The following is a 5,046-nucleotide window of genomic DNA, read 5'->3' on the forward strand; positions in this document are numbered from 1 at the left end:
GTATTTGTGCTTTTATTTTTTTATAGTGTGTAAAATATGGTCTGCTTTGTAATACTTTATTTTGAAAGAGATTATCAAATCCACAGTGTTTTATTGTGTGGCACTGATTAGCTACAAATATACTGAAATATTATTGAAAATAATTGTTAAAAGAACATTTTGCTGTCTATTCAGAAATGAGTTACCTTCTGTGCCTTTTGTTATGGATATGAAATGTCACATTTTTTTCTCAAACCTCATCTAAGTGTGCCAAAATAAAGTCTTTGTACATTTGTGCATAAAGTCTATGGATGCTCATGATCCACTTGTCTTGTAATGATAAATGTTTACCCAGAGTGGTGGGTCAGACATGATTAAATCCACAAGTACACTGTTCAGACGCACTAGATTTGTTCATAATGGTGATTTTCTTCACACAAACCTGGTCACAATTCTCCCTGCTCATTAGGGAAACTTGGTGCACCTGGCATGGCTGCGCCCAGCTGAGAGCTGTTGGTGATCAGCACGGCTGGGAGGCTATATAGGGGGCAGGTTTTTGCTCAGTTCTGTTGGGTTGTGTGTGCAATGGAGTCAACAACAACAATTTAAAAAATGTTTAAGTGCCTGACCTGGGTTACACTGCTATGGAGCAGAATTTACTGCCTCATTTTTCATGATTTTGAAGCTTAATTTGATCAACTTAGAGATGTTTTATATGACTGAAAACACCGTGAACTGTCATACAACAAACGTAGATACAGATTCCTTTTCACTTTACAGGGTCTTTAAGGTATAATATATTTATATTTATGTAAAATAAACATATTCCAAAGGATTTTTTTTTTGTTAAATAAAACACAACATCAGCAGAGTTTGTATGAAAACATGTATTTACAAAAAAAGCTTTACATCTCTAATAAAGGAAACACTAATTTAGCCTGTAGATGATATAACTATTTATATTTAATCTGACTGAGCCAGTTTACTGCTCATCAACTGCTAGGAAGTCATCACAGACCCTCGGCTCAGTGTCCCTTCAGGACAGCATAGAAATCATTCCCACAATTTTAGGGGTGTCCAAACTACAGCCCAAGGGCCAAATGCGGCTTGTGCTTCATTTTCAACCAGCCCGCAGAAAATTCTTACAATAAAATGAAACATAAAGCTTAGAGTTGACGGTGTTGCACTTCTTAATTTTCAACACTGTGATGATTCTGTAAACAAACATTTTGTGTTGTGTTGTGTTGTATTTATGACTAAACTGAGACCATAACATAAGTGATAAACATACGAACAACCGAAAAAATATCTCAGTTCAGAATGCCTGTTACAAAAGGATTTCAGCAGCGTGAATGGTGCTTATTTTCTCCTGTCTACTCCATCTCGAGGTCTGATTTCCAAAGTACATCGCTCTGATCATCTGCAACCTTCCAATAAAGTTTGGCAGCTTCCTTGCTCTTGTTTTGTGTCTGAATGTGGAGATGAGCTCTCAGGGTGTCCCCTCTGCTGCACAGAGCACTGTTCTCAGTTAAGCGCTGCCATATAACTAAGATCAGCGGACCTCACGCAAGCCCTCATCGGCTGATGGCCAACTGGTTCTCTCTAAGCATGCCATTGGCTAATCACACTCATGCTGCCATATTAAAACTGCTCAAGCCTGGTCGTGCTTTGATACTTCCTCTGCAAGCTGATCTTTCAACCCTCCTCCACCCCAGCTCCTCCTTTATTCTACCTCTGACTTCATCAGTGTCATTGTCTGTGTCTGGCTCATGGAAGGGCAGGGGGATGCCAGAACAGCCATACCACTGCACAACAGCAAAAATTGCAAATAACTGCTAAAGAAAATATTTCTGTCAAGAAACACACAACACATTAACTGAACCAACTGTAATACACTAATTTTGCATGTTAGATCAAAGTGGCCCCTTCATCCTAATAAATTCCTGCATGTGGCCCTCAGTAAGTTTGGACACCCCTGCCTTAAAATCAACATAAACACAAGAGAATTTAAAGGGGCTAATTTTGATTCACGGCACAGTTCCCCCCAGCGTCCTGCAGACACGACTACATCATCTGAAGGCATGAGACAGAACCTTAGAACCGTCCCCTCTGGACAGCATTTTGCTCATTTTACTCTTAGCACTCTCGGTTTCAATTTTGAAAGCCTAATTTTCAAATAAAACATGCAAAACAAAATGTAAACAAGAATGAATCCCATTTAGACACAGAATGATGTCCTGCAAAGCAAAATTATGAGACATGCTGGTTTTAAAAGTACATTATATCAGGGAGTTTATATTTTCAAGCTGATAGAAAACATGGTCTTGTTATTTTTTCTCTCAAATGCAAATGCAAAAAAAGACATGTAAAGCATTGGTTGTACCATGATTTAGAAATGGTTTCATTGTGTAGTTTCTTAGTTTTCATCACTCTTCCCATTCACAGCAGCAGAGCATCACAGCTCAGCAGAAGAGGTTATTCAGTAAAGGTCATATACAATTTATCACTGTGTGAAATAAACTCTATGGACAAAAGTATCTGGCCACACCTGTTAATTATTGAATCCAGGTGTTTCAATCAGACCTGATGCCACAGGTTTGGCAGTCTCCTTTGTAGCAGCACACACAGTGGTGGTTAGAAACCCACAGCCAGTCGTTCATCCTGCTGGCAAGGAAGCAGGATTCCACTGTAAGTGACATTATTAGAAAGTGGAAGCATTTAGGAACAACAGCAACTCTGCCAGGAAGCAGTAACGTATGTAAAATCCCAAAGAGGAGTCGATGACTGCTGAGGCTCATGGTGCATAAATGTCACAAACACTATGTTGATTCCAGAGCTGAAGAGATCTGAACTTGCACTGGCATTAATGTAAGCACAATAACTGTATGGCAGGAGCTTCATGGAGTGGGTTTCCATGGCAGCTGCAAACAAGCCTCACATCACCAAGTCCAATGAAAAGTGTCAGATGGAGCGGTGTAAAGCACACTGACACTGGACTGTGAAGCAGAGGAAACATGTTCTATGGAGTGATGAATCACCTTTCTCTGTTTGGCAGTGAGATGGGTGAGTCTGGGAATGGCAGATGCCAGGAGAACATTAGGCCTCTGATCTCGTGTAAAGGCCAGTCTTAATGCTTGGCGATGCTATGCTTCCAACTTTGTGGCAACAGTTTGGAGAAGGCCCTTTTCTATTCCAACATGACTGTGCCCCAGCGCACAAAGCAAGGACTAATGAAGACATGGTTTGATGACTTTGGTGTGGAAGAACTTGACTGGCCTGCACAGTCATACCACAAATACTTTTGTCCATATAGTTCATTTTAAAAACTAGGAGCATATCCACTAATCTGTTGTCATTAATTGTTGGTGTCAAGGTTCCTTTTTTATTTCTAAAAACATCAATTCAGAAAACACATCTGTAATCCTTGTCTGCATGTTCTTTAAACATCTATCTCCTTTTTCAACATTTCTTTAAGATTCAAAACAAAGCCAAACAAATACTAGACCAACTCGATCATTAGGTTAATTTAAGCAGTGAAACTCCAATAAGGATTTCAACAAATATTCAAGGTTGTCAGACACAGACATTAATGGTTGTATTCTTTTCTTATCACTGTCTTAACCCTGTGGATAAATCCTTTTCATTAATACTTTGAGCCTTGGAGTTTTAGAAGGTTTAAAGTAATGAGAACTTTTGTTGATTGTTAATAGAAATAATATATTAACTGCTGTCTTACAGATTAATGGTTAAGGGAGTAAAAATGTTCATTAACTGTGCCTTTTTCTCAATATTCATACAAAGTTATTCAAAACAGCAGCATGTTGAGTCCCTTTGCATACTCATTAAATCATAAAATTGGTTCAGAATCTGCATAGAAAGTCTTTTAATACCATTTATAAAAGTCCTATCAAAAGTCAAAGATATTTTAGCTCCAGTTAAACACATCAACATTTCTGTGTGGCTGCCTTCCAGATGCTCTGTCACACCTTCTGTCACTGAGCATTTAATAACCAATAATTTCCAAATGCAGAGGAAACATACAGAAGAGTTTATGATTCTTGAAATGCTGGACACTTCAGCAAGAACAAGAACAAATCTTTCTTCTTTAGACAGGAAACAGGACCCACAAAAGAGAACAATTAATTCAGCTGCAAAGATTCAAGGAAATTTCAAAGCTTGTTGGTAGCAGCTTAAAAATAGTATTACATTTAACAGAGCAGCTGCTGTTCGTATTAGAAGATTCTTTATGGTCTTCAGTACCATCAAAATAACATGTTATTTCAGTTCACTAATGCTAAAAAGATAAATCTTGAAAAGCAGATGGATTTACCTACATGCATGGACATAAAGGCCTGGGGTTCTGGTTTAATTTTCAGTCCTGTTAACTGCTGTAAATGTTGATGTTACAACAGACATGATAGAAGAAAAAGTCCTTGTAAATGTCTTGTTTTTCAGTTTTTCATTATGACCAAGGTTCAAGTCTGATCTGTGGCTTCTTTCCTGTTTCTCTTTTCCATTCTTACATCCCTGTTCCCGACTCTGTCTCCTGTCCTGTTTCCAAGCAGAAAGATTTGTTCATGAGTTTCACAATGCTGCTTTTTTCCAGATAGAAAATGTTTGCCTCTGCGGCAACTTAGAAGCAAATATAAAAAATTCTTCCTCTGCTAGATGATAAAAACCTAAACATTTATATCAAATAATACTAAGAGTAAAAATGTATAAATGTACCCATTTTTACACCCACTTACTATAATTCCCACATCATAAAGAGAGAGTTCGCTCCTTCTGATCCCTTTGGCAATTCAGACTGTAAGTGTGTTTCGTCCAGGTCTGTCCATGTGGTTTATTTCCACGCTGTTCATCCTGTGACATCAGGTCTTCTTGCAGGTCTTCATTTATTAACAGGGGACTCAGCTCTGGGTCCTCTGACTGGTCCTTCTCACAGCTCCACAAGCTCTGAGAATCATTCCTGAAAACCCCCTCCTGCAGGGGAAGGAGGCTCGGAGTCACCGGCCTCTTGCTCACATCGTGGCCTGTCTGCCTCCTGCCGGCTCCTCGCCGAGCATT

The sequence above is a fragment of the Cheilinus undulatus genome, linkage group 1 (genome assembly GCF_018320785.1).
Source record: "Cheilinus undulatus linkage group 1, ASM1832078v1, whole genome shotgun sequence".
Classification (NCBI taxonomy): Eukaryota; Metazoa; Chordata; class Actinopteri; order Labriformes; family Labridae; genus Cheilinus; species Cheilinus undulatus.